This window comes from Schistocerca gregaria, chromosome 3 (genome assembly GCF_023897955.1).
Source record: "Schistocerca gregaria isolate iqSchGreg1 chromosome 3, iqSchGreg1.2, whole genome shotgun sequence".
Classification (NCBI taxonomy): domain Eukaryota; kingdom Metazoa; phylum Arthropoda; class Insecta; order Orthoptera; family Acrididae; genus Schistocerca; species Schistocerca gregaria.
The window spans coordinates 249,463,076-249,478,030 of record NC_064922.1 but is presented as its reverse complement, the minus strand read 5'-3'; the positions used below and the strand labels follow the sequence as shown (position 1 = coordinate 249,478,030).

The following is a 14,955-nucleotide window of genomic DNA, read 5'->3' as shown; positions in this document are numbered from 1 at the left end:
TGCTTCGTCACATTACCTCCTCACCGGATTGACCAGGTAGATATTGCAAATAGCTTACAGGGCAATTCAATGACCACAAGTGACCCCAGGAAGTGGGTTTAACATCCTGCACACAAAAGAATATTACATAAGAAATCTCCTTATCAAAAAACTACAGTAAATGCATTTTTCAAATTTTCACTTATATGAATGGGCCATATGAAAATCTCCATACAAAATATTTACATATTGTATATTGTACAATGGCAAAAAATACCCACATATTATATTTTTAATAAAAATGTTCTTTTTGGACAAATAAAGATCGCATTCTAAGATACATATCACTTTATACAAGTCCTGTCTTGCTTCAAAGAAAAAAATGATCATGGGTTGCAAAAAGTTAAATTGCACTGCACCTTGCAGTTCATTACCAGACAGAAAATTTCACTTTTTCTACGTTTAGTATTTTGCACAAGCACTATAACTCTTTTAAAGACCTTTTACACATTTTCTCACAAAGTCATTCACACCTTCAACAAGTCCAAGTGGCAGTTAGTAAGGAAATGCACTGCTATCAGTTTCTGTGGAGGTGGTTCTTCTCTGCTAGAGTAAATGAAAAAATTAGACAAAATACCCTACTTTAGTACACTCACTTTTACTCATAAGTATAAGAAAAAAAGTTTCATACTAATGGTAACTAATAGTCATTACTTCATAAATAAATAAATTACACAGTTCTCATAACATCACAATAATTAGCACTAAAATTGACTATAGTATGAAAGGTGTGGACTACTAAAATTTTTAAGATCAAGTGCACATTACACTACAAAAAATTACTCTAGGCCATAACTCTGTCTCAAACTGGTTAAACTTGAAATATTTGGGTATCTTTTCCATTTGCAAACTCACTAAAATGCCAAGTCCTGGTTTGAAATTCACGTCATTTATGGACTCATCTCACCTTAATGTCCAAAATATGTACATTGCCTGTAGCAAAAACTCAAAATGTGCAGTAGCATAGATTTACTAATCATTGCATTATGAAAATAATAGAGTCATCACCACATAACTTAATTACTACTCAAATTGAAATTAAGGGGACGGAAGTTGTACTAAATCATTGCCCTACTTCTCCACTCAACTCTGAGTACTACTCTCATTCAACCAGAAAATTAAATCCTCACAAAACCACAAAATGTTACCAAATAGTTGACCTGTCAGAATATTCACACTACGCTAGCACCACAGTTATCAGTTAATCAGCAAAAGTATCTTTTCAGCAAAAATATCTTTCTTCGTGCCAGTATTACCACTTCAAGCTCATAGTTCCTCCGAAAACAAATAGAAGTTCTCAGATAAACTATAGATCCAATAATGCTTGTACCTCACTAAAATATTGCTCTTTCTCCCAGCTGCAGTGTCATAAATTGCGCAATATACACAGTACCCAATGTTGCCTAGTTCAGAATTAGATCCTCAATATAGTTACATCCATTTGTTTGTATACAGTTATCTTTTTCATTAACCATGTCTATGAGCTCCATTATTTTACTTACATTTCTTACTCTGTTAGCTAGTGGAGTGTATTCTCAAAAAACATCCCTACTGCAGAGACAAGTTCCCTAACCGTTAAGACCCTAACATTATTCATTATTTTATTTCATTATTGCTTCATTATCTAATACATAAATACCTGCTCTGCTTATCCAATGCAAAATTGATTCTATTGGGAAACACTCCACAGTAAGAGATCCTTATGCTAAGTCAAACTTAACTCTCATTACTGATCAGACAAAATTATTACTTAGAAAACTATTATTTCACTATATTTCATCAAATTGCTTGATATTCTAGCCTGAAGGGTGATATACATACAAATCCTCATGCTTTCCACACACATTACTCCAGGCAACCACATTTACAGTTGTATTTCCTTAAAGCTAGAAGAGGCTGCACCACGACACACTTCTATAGGTAGATAGTTATCTCCATGTACTGATTGTACTGAACACAAACACTTCTATTATACCACAATTAATTTTAAGACTGAGCATTCAAGATGGTTTTTACTGAATGTTGCCTCTGCTGCTGCATCAAATTATACTAATTTCACATATGAGGTGATTACTTCAGATGTTAATTATAGTTTTCAGATAATCTGCACCTTGTCCTCCACATATGCTGACACCTTTTATTTTATTTTTACTTTACCTGTTTGTCTGACAGAAATTTTTTAACCATGATACCAATTTACTTTCACCATATTTCATAAAACCAGAAAAAACATAAGTATCTCGTAGATTTTTACCAAATACCACTGCAGCCTTTTCTCCCATCCTCTTATTATTTCATTAATATTCTTATACTAAAGTAGCCTGCTGTAAAGAATCACATGAAAGCAAAAGATAGAATGTTTCCAATTCACTTATAAACTACAGATAGGTTAGGAGAAGGGTTTGCCTGTTTCAGGAAGCATGAAAAATGAGACAGACAGCTGAGGTAAGCACTATTGGCACATAATGAAACCAATACAGAATGTTGAACCCCACTTGCTATTTGCACAAGAAATTGGTCCCAAATACACACATCAAAAATATTTTTGCATCACCCCAGTCCCCAGAACTCCTGAAGATACACACTGACTGTGGATATTGTATCACAGACACAGTCCCTTTGACAGCTCAGAGATGTCACTAAGCCCACTCAAAGATGTAAACAACCATGCTTGAGCAGCACCTATTAGATAACAGCCGATCTGTTCCAGTCATCCCATCAGGAAGGAGGTACACGCCTCATGTTGTCTGTAGTTCAACCATGCCTAGACGGTCAATACCACAGTTCGATCATGGCTGCATTGTTACTTTGTGCCAGGAAGGGCGCTCAACAAGGGAAATGTCCAGGTGTTGTTCGAACATGGAGGAGATACAGAGAGACAGGAACGGTCAATGACATGCCTCGCTGAGACCGCCCAATGCCTACTACTGCACTGGATGACCGCTACCTGTGGATTATGGCTCAGAGAAACCCTGACAGCAATGCCACCATGTTAAATAATGCTTCTTGTGCAGCGACAGGACATTGTGTTATGACTCAAACTGTGTGCAAAAGTCTGCATGATGCGCAACTTCACTCCCAATGTCCATGGCAAGGTCCATCTTTGCAACCAGGACACAATGCAGATGGGCCCAACATGTCAAATGGGTCGCTCAGGATTGGCATCTACATCTACATCTACATGCATACTCCACAAGCCACCTGACGGTGTGTATTGGCGGAGGGTACCCTGAGTACCTCTATCGGTTCTCCCTTCTATTCCAGTCTCGTATTGTTGGTGGAAAGAAGGATTGTCGGTATGCTTCTGTGTGGGCTCTAATCTCTCTGATTTTATCCTCATGGTCGCAAGATATACGTAGGAGGGAGCAATATACTCCTTGACTCTTCGGTGAAGGTATGTTCTCGAAACTTTAACAAAAGCCCATACCGAGCTACTGAGCATCTGCCCTGCAGAGTCTTCTACTGGAGTTTATCTATCATCTCCGTAACGCTTTCGCGATTACTAAATGATCCTGTAACTAAGCGCGCTGCTCTCCGTTGGATCTTCTCTATCTCTTCTATCAGCCCTATCTGGTACAGATCCCACACTGTTGAGCAGTATTCAAGCAGTGGGCGAACAAGCGTACTGTAACCTACTTCCATTGTTTTCAGATTGCATTTCCTTAGGATTCTTCCTATGAATCTCAGTCTGGCATCTGCTTTACCAACGATCAACTTTATATGATCATTCCATTTTAAATCACTACTAATGCGTACTCCCAGATAATTTATGGAATTAACTGCTTCGAGTTGCTGACCTGCTATTTTGTAGCTAAATGATAAGGGATCTATCTTTCTATGTATTCGCAGCACATTACACTTGTCTACATTGAGATTCAATTGCCATTCCCTGCACCATGCGTCAATTCGCTGCAGATCCTCCCGCATTTCAGTACAATTTTTCATTGTTACAACCTCTCGATACACCACAGCATCATCGGCAAAAAGCCTCAGTGAACTTCTGATGTCATCCACCAGGTCATTTATGTATATTGTGAATGGCAACGGTCCTATGACACTCCCCTGCGGCACACCTGATATCACTCTTACTTCGGAATACTTCTTTCCATTGAGAATGACATGCTGCATTCTGTTATCTATGAACTCCTCAATCCAATCACACAATTGGTCTGATAGTCCATATGCTCTTACTTTGTTCATTAAACGACTGTGGGGAACTGTGTCAAACGCCTTGCGGAAGTCAAGAAACACGGCATCTAACTGTGAACCCCTGTCTATGGCCCTCTGAGTCTCGTCGACAAATAGCGCGAGCTGGGTTTCACACGACCGTCTTTTTCGAAACCCATGCTGATTCCTACACAGTAGATTTCTAGTCTCCAGAAAAGTCGTTATACTCAAACATAATACGTGTTCCAAAATTCTACAACTGATCGACGTTAGAGATATAGGTCTATAGTTCTGCAGATCTGTTCGACGTCCCTTCCTGAAAACAGGGATGACCTGTGCGCTTTTCCAATCCTTTGGAATGCTTCGCTCTTCTAGAGACCTACGGTACACCGCTGCAAGAAGGGGGGAAAGTTCCTTCGTGTACTCTGTGTAAAATCGAACTGGTATCCCATCAGGTCCAGCGGCCTTTCCTCTTTTGAGGAATTTTAATTGTTTCTCTGTCCCTCTGTCGTCTATTTCAATATCTACCATTTTGTCATCTGTGCGACAATCTAGAGAAGGAACTACGCAGTCTTCCTCTGTGAAACAGCTTTGGAAGAAGACATTTAGTAATTCGGCCTTTAGTCTGTCATCCTCTGTTTCAGTACCATTTTGGTCACAGAGTGTCTGGACTTTCTGTTTTGATCCACCTACCGCTTTGACGTAGTACCAAAGTTTCTTAGGATTTTCTGCCAAGTCGGTACATAGAACTTTACTTTCGAATTCATTAAACGCCTCTCGCATAGCCCTTCTCACACTACATTTCGCTTCGCATAATTTTTGTTTGTCTGCAAGGCTTTGGCTATGTTTATGTTTGCTGTGAAGTTCCCTTTGCTTCCGCAGCAGTTTTCTAACTCGGTTGTTATACCACGGTGGCTCTTTTCCATCTCTTTCGATCTTGCTTGGCACATACTCATCTAATGCATATTGTACGAGGGTTTTGAACTTTGTCCACTGATCCTCAACACTATCTGTACCTGAGAAAAGACTTTTGTGTGAGCCATCAAGTACTCTGAAATCTGTTTTTTGTCACTTTTGCTAAACAGAAAAATCTTCCTACCTATTTTAATATTTCTATTTACGGCTGAAATCATCGATGCAGTAACCGCTTTATGATCGCTGATTCCCTGTTCTGCATTAACTGATTCAAATAGTTCGGGTCTATTTGTCACCAGAAAGTCTAATATGTTATCGCCACGAGTCGGTTCTCTGCTTAACTGCTCAAGGTAGTTTTCAGATAAAGCACTTAAAAAAATTTCACTGGATTCTTTTTCCCTGCCGCCCGTTATGAACGTTTGAGTCTCCCAGTCTATATCCGGCAAATTAAAATCTCCACCCAGAACTATAACATGGTGGGGAAATCTACTCGAAATATTTTCCAAATTATTCTTCATGTGCTCAGCCACAACAGCTGCTGAGCCCGGGGGCCTATACACACATCCAATTACCATGTCTGAGCCTACTTTAACCATGACCTTCACCCAAATCATTTCACAATTCGGATCTCCGTTAATTTCCTTCGATACTATTGCACTTCTTATCGTTATAAACACGCCTCCCCCTTCACTGTCCAGCATCATGTTCACATCACCAATGTGTGTCGCATATGGCTTCAACCAGGCAATCATTGGAGATGTGTTTGGAGGAAGCTTGGTCAGGCTGAACTCCTTAGACACACTGACCAGCAAGTGCAGCAAGGTGTAGGTTCTCTGCAGTTTTGGAATGGCATTATATGAGGCTGACATACGCCACTGGTGGTCATGGAAGGCATCGTAACGGCTGTACGATATGTGAATGCCATCCTCTGAGTGATAGTGCAACCATATTGGCGGCATATTGGCAAGTCATTCGTCTTCATGGATGACAATTCGCACCCCCATCTTACACATCTTGTGGATGACTTCATTCAGGATAACGACATCACTCGACAACAGTGGCTAGCATGTTCTCCAGACATGAACCCTATCGAACATGCCTGGGATACATGGAAAAGGGCTGTTTACGGACGACATGACCCACCAACCACTCTGAGGGACCTATGCCGAATCGCCATTAAGGAGCGGGACAATCTGGACGAACAGTGCCTTGATGAACTTGTGGATAGTACGCCACAATGAATACAGGCATGCATCAATGCAAGAGGACATGCTACTGAGTATTAGAGGTACCGGCGTGTACAACAATCTGGACCAACAACTCTGAAAATCTTGCTGTATGGTGGTACAACATGCAATGTGTGGTTTCCATGAGCAATAAAAAGGGTGGAAATGATGTTTATGTGGATCTCTGTTCCAGTTTTCTGTACAGATTCCGGAATTCTCAGAATTGAGGTGATGCAAAACTTTTTTTGATACGTGTAATTTAACACAGTATTGTTGCAATAGAAAAGCTTGATAAAAATGAGACAACTTTACTAATCTAGAATTTGGCCTTTTTCTTAATTCTTTCACAATTTTTTTTCTATAAAGTATTTTTGGGTTTGTACAGGTCGTTAAAATGGCAAGGCTCATTAGAACCAACTTGGGAGCATAAAAGTATCAAAATTATGACAACACTAAGCTACAGTAGAAAAGTAGCGAATGAGTTCAATGTCACTTGAACAATTGAAAGCAAAGTAAAGTACATCCATTTAAAGATACAGGGAGGCCTGACTGCACTGGCCTGTGGAGCTGAGGAGTAAAGTAAGAATCAAAATAGTTATCACACTATGAGCTAATGTTTGAGTAGATCAGTATAAGGAATATTTTAGCCATTTGAAATATTCATCAGGAATGCCCCATCCCACATGTCAAAAAAGACAAGAAAAAATATGACTGACAACCCAGTGTCCAAGATAAAGAAATTTTGTTTAGCATCCAAGCATTCAGAAAGAGTTAAAAATTCTACCAAAGCAAGTATTCCTCTAACGTTTGCAGCTTCTGTGTCAGAACTAAGCAGTTATGGGACATGTGTATTTCAGGAGAACCAAAAGTAACAAAATATAACAATACAGCAAAGTGGGCAGTTTGATGCACTGCATGTCTAAAAATGGTATTTACATGTTTTGCCACAGAATAAAATAAAATGACAAATTAAACACTTAGCCACAAATGTTTAATAGAAGATAAATCTTAGTAGCCATGTGAATTTAAGAGTTATGAAGGCATGCAGAACTCACGACGTTCACTTTATGTTCTTGCACTCATTTATTTACATCAAACTTTGGATGTTTCAGTCTGCTCCCTATAAAAGGGAATGCAGAGCCATACTGACAGACTGTAAGATGATGTAAATGGATATATACCAAATTTACTCACCATGTGACAGCAGGTTAAGGAAATCTGCAGGCTTTCAGAGCCAGTGGTGGCTCCTTTTGGCAGAAGGGTTGAAGGAGAGGAAAGAGAGATAAAGAAAAGGGGCTGGTGAAGTTTAGGAAATGGGAGAGTTTGGAAAAGTCTCCCTGAACCCTGGGTCAGGGCAGGGTTGTCAGACAGTATGAGAAGGGAAGACTTTTCCTTCCTCTGCAGCCATTCTTCCAGAAGTCATTGGCTCCAAAACCTTGAAATTTCCTTAACCTTTATATTTGTACCTTCTCCTGCCACAGCTTGGTGAATAGATTTTTTATTTATCCAGTGGCAATATATTTTCAGGGCATGACAAAGGTAGTCGAAATCCTGGCGGAAAATGTGATTAATTTGCTTGAATCCTAGTTGGTACTGAGTCCTGAGGGGAGTGCTCCCTTATGAACAGATAATGAAATTGTGGGAGGTTGTAGGAGACTGGAGAGACAAGGCACAGGAGATATCTTTCTGTACAGAGTTGAGACTCTTGGTATATTTGGAGGAGGACTGCTTTTCACTACAGATGCAATGATCACATGTAGATAGGCTGTATGGAGGAGGTCCTTGGTATGGAATGAGTGGCAGCAGTCAAAGTGGAGGTATTTCTGGTGGTAAGTAGGTTTGATTTGGAAGGAGGTACTGATGTAGCCAACTTTGAGGTGCAGTTCAACATCGATGAATGTGGCTCTGTTGGTTTGAGGAGCATCGAAGAAGCAAATGGAGAAGGTGTTGAGGTTCTGGAGGAATGTGCACAGTGTCCCACCACCATCAGTCCATATCACAAAGATGTCTTCAGTGAACCTGAACCAAATGAGGGGTTTGGGGTTCCGGGTGGTTAGAAGGGATTCCTTTTGACTGCCTATGGACAGGTTGGCACAGGATGGCACCATGTGTGTGCTCATAGCTGTTCTGCCAATTTGTTTGTAGGTGAAGCTTTCAAAGATGAAGTAATTGTGGGTGAGGATTCAGTTGCTCATGGTGCCCAGGAAGGAAGTTATAGGTTTGGAGTCAATCAGGCAATAGGAAAAGTAGTGTTCAAAAGCAACAAGGTCATGGGCATTAGAGATGTCAGTGTAGAGGGAGATGGCATCAACTGTGACAAACAGGGTTGCCACATGGTGAAGAGACAGGCACTGCAGAGAGTCGTAGGAGAAAATGGTTTGTGTTTTTGATATAGGATGGTAGGATATGGGTAATAGGCTGAAGGTATTGTGCCACAAGAGCAGAGATTCTCTAGTGGGGGCTCAGTAATTTGCCAGAATGGGGCTTCCTGGGAGGTTGAATTTGCGGATTTTAGAAAGTGTGTACAAGTTAGGAGTGCATGGAGAGGGAGGGGTGAGGAGGGGTGTAGATTTATGGGAGAGGTTCTGATATGGGCCAAAGGATTTGAGAAGAGACTGGAGATCCTGTTGGATTTCTGGAATGGGGTCACTGTGGCAGGGTTTGAAGGCAAAATAATCTGACAGCCAGCCAAGTCCCTGCAATTCAAAACCACAATAGTGGAGACTGTCAGCAGTAGGATTACAAGATCAGGATCAGTTTTTAGGTGCTGGGCTGCAGTTCTTTCAGTAGATGTACGGTTAGTTTTCATGTTGACGGATTTGGAGAAATATGGGGAGGCAATGTTTGAGGTTAAGAAATACTGGAATGTTAAAGGAATGATTTTGGTTCAGTGGTGTTGGATCAAGGTCGCATGGACGAATGAACTGAGTCAGACAGAGTTCAACACTGTCTTTGAGTTGAGTCTGATTGGTAGGGTTGGTAGTAAAAATGTGTTTCCACTGTACAGATTGAGAGAAGGAAAGGTCTTCAATAAGGCCAGCATAACTGAATTTGGGAATGAGGCAAAAGGTAAAGCCTTTGGCAAAGACTGATACTTCTGTGGGACTAAGGCTTTTGGAGAACAATTCAGGCCTGTGCTTCAGGTCCGTTTTCTGGATTCTGTATGGTGGTGGGAGGGCGGAATGGATAAAGTATGGGGAAAAATGCTGAAACCCGAAGTAGGAGAGGAGATACTAAAACATCCTGTGAAGAGTGTGTGTGTGTGTGTGTGTGTGTGTGTGTGTGTGTGTGTGTGTGTGTGTGTGTGTGTGTGTGTGGCACTTAGAGTGATCAATTTGAATGTCTAGGATTGGTGGGAATACTGTGGAATGAGAGATGCTGCACCAGCTGCCAGTGTGGTCTTGTAACTGTGTGCATTTTTTTTTTTTTTTTTTTTTTTTAAATCCTCCACCATGGTCCCTTGCTCCTTCTGTCTGCACCAATACAGAAAAGTTCCCACATCCCTAGCCAGGACCCAGACCCACATTCATTGAATTCCTCCAAATGGCCTTACCATCAAATTACCAGTTTCCATCTGCATCTTCTACTTTCACAATCACCTCTATCTGTGCAAATTTCATCAGTCCCAAGCCTTCACCAACCTAGTACTACAAAAACATGTAAATCAGGCCTACACTCCCTTGCTGTACCTCTACTCTACCATAAAATTTTCCTGCTCTGCAATCCCAAATTAATGTATCCCATCTCACACATTGAAACTCTATCCCTCTAGGAACTAGAGCAGCATGCACACCACCACCTCAAACAACTCTCCAACCTTGAAAGTCGCTTTGAAAGCCTATGAAGTCACAAGTCTCCAATGGGTTCACCACCTACTCGCATCCTGGACTACCAGTATGCACCACCTCCACAACAGCCTTCAAATCTTCCTCACATCCCCTTCATAGTCCACAAACCCTGCCTCACAGACCTACTAAATTTACCACACCCTCAAAAACTCCCACTACCATACAGAATCCAGAAACTAAATAGACCCAAAACACAGTCATGAGCTTTTCTTCCAAAAGCCTTAGTCTCACAGAAATATCAGTCCTTCCCAAAGGCCTTATCTTTTGCCCCACACCCAAATTCAGTCATGCTGGCCTTCGTAAAGGTCTTCTCTTCTTCTCCCAGTCCATATAGTGAAAACACTTTTCCACCACCAATACAGAAAAGTCCCCCAATCTTAAATCACCCCATTACTATTAGAGAATTTCTTAACATCAAACCTTGCCTCACTTTCATTGCCATATCCCTCAACATGAAAACCAATCTTAAGTCCAGAGAAATAACTGTTGTCCACCACCTAAAAACTGATCCTGACCTTATAATCCTACCTCCTGACAAAATCAGTACCATTTTGGTTTTGAACCACAGGGACTCTGCCAACTGTAGGATTCTTCTGCTTACAAACCCTGCCACAGTGACCCCATTCCATAAATCCAACAGGATCCACAGTCTCTCCTCAATTCCGTAAGTCTATCCCAGAACCTCTCCCCTGAATCTTTCTCCCCCCTCACCCCTATCATTCGCCACACCCCTACTTTCTACATGTTTTCTAAACTCCATAAATCCAACCACCCAGGACACGCCATTGTGGCCAGTTACAGTGACCCTACTAAGAAAATCTCTGCCCTCCTGAAGCAAATCTTCAGCCTATTACCTGTAACCTACCCTCCTGTACCAAAAAGACCAACCATTTCCTCCTCCAACGCTCCACTGTTCCTGTTTCTTGGGTTGAATGGTAACCCTGCTCGGCACTAATGATGCCAACTCCCTTTACACTAACACCCCTAATATCCACAGCCCTGCCGCTCTTTAACACAACCTTCCCCAATTCTCGGCTGACTCCAAACCTTCAATCTCTTTCCTGGTTACCATGACCAACTATATCCCCACCCACCATTACTACTTCTTCACAGACATTACTTGAAAATGGATCTGCAAAAGGAATCCTTCCTAATCAACCACAATCCTAAACCCCTCATCTCCTTCAGATTCAGTGATGACATCTTTGTGGCATGGACTGATGGTGATCACACCCTATCCACATTCCTCCAGAACCCCAACACCTTTTCCTCCATGTGCTCCCTCAGTCCTCCTCAACCCAACAAAGCCACATTCCTCAGTGTTGAATTGCCTCTCAAAGATGGCTACATCAGTACTTCCATCCAAATCAAACCTACCAACCAATCAGTAATACCTACACTTCGACGGCTGCCACCCATTCTGTGTCCAGAAGTCCCTTCCACACAGCCTAGCCACCCACAACGATCACATACACAGTGACAAGCAGTCCCTCAGCAAATATGCCAAGGTCTTACTGAGGCCTTCACAGACTGAAATTGCCCTTCCAATCATGTACAGAAACAATCTCCTGTGTCTTGTCTCTCCATTCCCCTACCACTTACCATATTCCCACTGTCCAACAACAAATAAGCACTCCCCTAATGATGTTCTACATCCAGGACTCTTTAACAACTGAAGCACATACGCCACCAGAGTTTCGACTACCAGCCATCGTAGCCTGAAATGAGAAACATTCTACTCGCTATCATTCCCAACCCTCCCGCAGCAGTATCCTCGCCCAACCATACCCCACCCCTGCTCCTAACCCATAGCCTCATGGCTCATGCCCCTGTAATACATCTAGGTGCAACAACTGTCCCATACATACCACTACTACCTACACTAGTCTGGCCACAGGCATCATCTACCCCATAAAAGGCACGACTACCTGTGGATACAGTGATGTAACCTACAAACTAAGCTGCAACCATACTGCTGCTTTCTACGTGGGCATGACAATCAAGAAGCTGCATCTGCATGAATGGCCACTGACGATCTGTGGCCAAGAGAGAGCTGGATCACCCAGCTGCTGAACATGCTGCCCAACACAACAAGCTTCATTTCAATGACTGCTTCAAAGCCTGTGCCATCTGGATCCATCCTACCAACCTCAGCTTTTCTGAGCTGTACAGTTGGGAACTCTCTCTGCAGTATATCCTACATTACCACAACCCCCTCGCCTCACCCTCTGCTAGTCCCTGTTCTTCACCCACCCACACCGTTCCTTGCTCTCATTCCAACATAACATTGCCTTCAATTCCTACAATGCAGCCTGTAGTTCTTTTCCACTCCTTTTCCATCCCTTCCTGTCTCCCCCCCCCCCCCCTCTCAAAGTACCTAGCAGCCCTACCTGCTCTTCACTACAACCCTGCACAATCGCAGCACTAACCCCCCCCCCCCCCCCCCCCCACCCAATTCTACCCTGCTATCCCTCCCTCTCCCCACCCCAGCCTCCTCCTCAGCCCCGCCATCCATTGCTTCTCCCATCGGATGTAGTTGGTTGTATGCCGTCCAGCCTCAGCAGGTCCAATAGAGGTTGTGTGCAAGTTGTGGTTGTGCGAGTGTTCCCCTTTAACACATGGCCTTTTGGCTGAAAACTCCTTTTTGTTGTGCATGTCTGCAGCTCAGCATCTCCTCTATATCGAGAGTAGGAATCTATTCTTTCCATTATATATCATTATTTCATCATGGATTTTCCATTGTTCTACAGGAAGTAAATTACAAAAAACAAATGTGTCGAATAGAAAAGTATTCACCATGGAATTGTCAATGAAATTAAAGTATAATGTCACAAATGGTGTATAATTTATTACTCACGGTAAAAATATATTGCAATTGAAAATAGCTATGATTTGCAGGTGCTGAACCCCAGATAGCATGAATATGTAGTGTGTTATGCTGAACTGGTGTCATTGCAGAATCCATTGATGAGCTGAGTTTGTTACAACACCTAAAAAGTTTTAATGAGTAATCACAATTACCAACAACATACTAAAGGTATTGGTGAAATCTAAGTCACATCAAATGGCACATACCAATTTGATAGCAGGTGAAGTTGGTAGCATAACTGTAAGTGTAGCTATGCACAAGCAAACAACTGCAAAAGCTAACATCATTAATGGACATAAATTCAGACATTGTATCTATCAATGCATGTGCAGGCAAGTAATCCTACACACTGCAAACACGAGGAAACATTTCTAGGAAATGTTCTGTGAGGTTCCTGAATACATGAATAAATCCCTCTACGAGTGCACATTTTACCCCCGGGATGTTGCTACACACATCTAATGTGCGATACAGCACCATATAGCTGCAGACCTAATTGTTAATCACAGTAGGCATACTGTCAAATTGCATTTGAAGACTTGGCCAAGTGGTGATAGAGCTGGATATTTTAACAGAATAGGGACACTAAACATTAATCACAACAACACAGGGGGAACAGCAATGCCTCACCAATAAGAAGGCCCATTCCAAAGGAAAAAATAGTCTTCCCAATACTAACTTGTAGTGATTACAAATTCACACACATTGAACTTACTCATGACATTACTAGGACCAATATCAAATAAAACCTCCAACATTTTAATAATGCAGAAAAAGAAGTATCATCAAGTTTGCACACCTCAGAAGGCAATACAGCAGTTATTAGAATTACTTCGGAAAGTGTAGGAAGAAGCTATACCTACGTCAATCGGGCAATTAAATGACAATGTGACAGACTCTTAAGCTACACTAGCTTGAAGGCTATACCAGAAATCACAAACCACAGAGGAAACACATCAGACTTTGCAGGTATTGTGAGGGTACACAGATGTGAATTATTAATTCGGGAGTTCACACAACACCTGCCACAGAATAGCTGATATAATTGAGAAATCATGGTCTTTTGGTAGGGACTTAAGTTACATAATTAGAGCTAATTTGAGTATTGAACCAAGTCTGCTTTTATTTTTTTTAAGGTGCTCCTGGAGCTAGCTGTGCAGTGGAGAAAGACTATCTTAAGAAAAAACCATATCACAAATAGCCACAGTCTACTATACAGTGCATCACACCATGACGGATACCTTCATGATGAAGTTCTATGACAATGGTCAGTGATGATCTAGGAGAGTAAAATGAAGAAGGATTCTGAAAATTACCTTAGATCAGTTCAGTAACATTTGTATTACAAACAAGTTGAAACTTGAGTTGTGAATTAAAGTCAGTCTGTAATCTGGCAAATAAAACCAGATGACATTCCACCACCACTCGAATAGTTCTTTGTAAAAAGCAATTTTCAGGAAGAACTTCTAGATGTAGTGGAGAGTTCTGCCAGCTGAAAGTAAAAGTGTGTATCTAGATAGCAGAATCCTTGCAGTATATGAATACTACTACGTACAAACGAGTAGCCATCTAATGTCGTTAACATAAAAGTTCTTAACTGATTTACTTTTAAACTTTTATATGACACTAATAAACATGCATGGATTTAATATACTGTGTATAAAAATTCGCAATGTACAGGTTTTCTGTTAAAACCACCTGTGAGAAAACTGCATTAAGCTGTACCGTGAACATGTGCAGTTACATTTCCTTTTTCACAGACAGTTTTAATTATAATAGCAGGGCATTTAAACCATTAGACAAATTGTTATTCCTCCATATATTCTTTCTTCTTATACATAATTCAGAACATGAATTGTATACACAACTATGTGCTGTTTTATACAAACTA

At 41.3% G+C, this 14,955-nt stretch overlaps 1 long non-coding RNA gene across 1 annotated transcript in view; it reads left to right on the top strand.

Annotated features, from left to right (window-relative positions):
- LOC126353807 (uncharacterized) overlaps positions 1-14,658 on the top strand; it is a 72,987-nt gene extending 58,329 nt beyond the window's left edge. The window contains exon 3 of the long non-coding RNA XR_007565209.1: positions 14,201-14,658. This is a non-coding gene — a long non-coding RNA (uncharacterized LOC126353807). The remainder of the gene's footprint in view (positions 1-14,200) is intronic.
- The last annotated feature ends 297 nt before the right edge of the window (positions 14,659-14,955 follow it).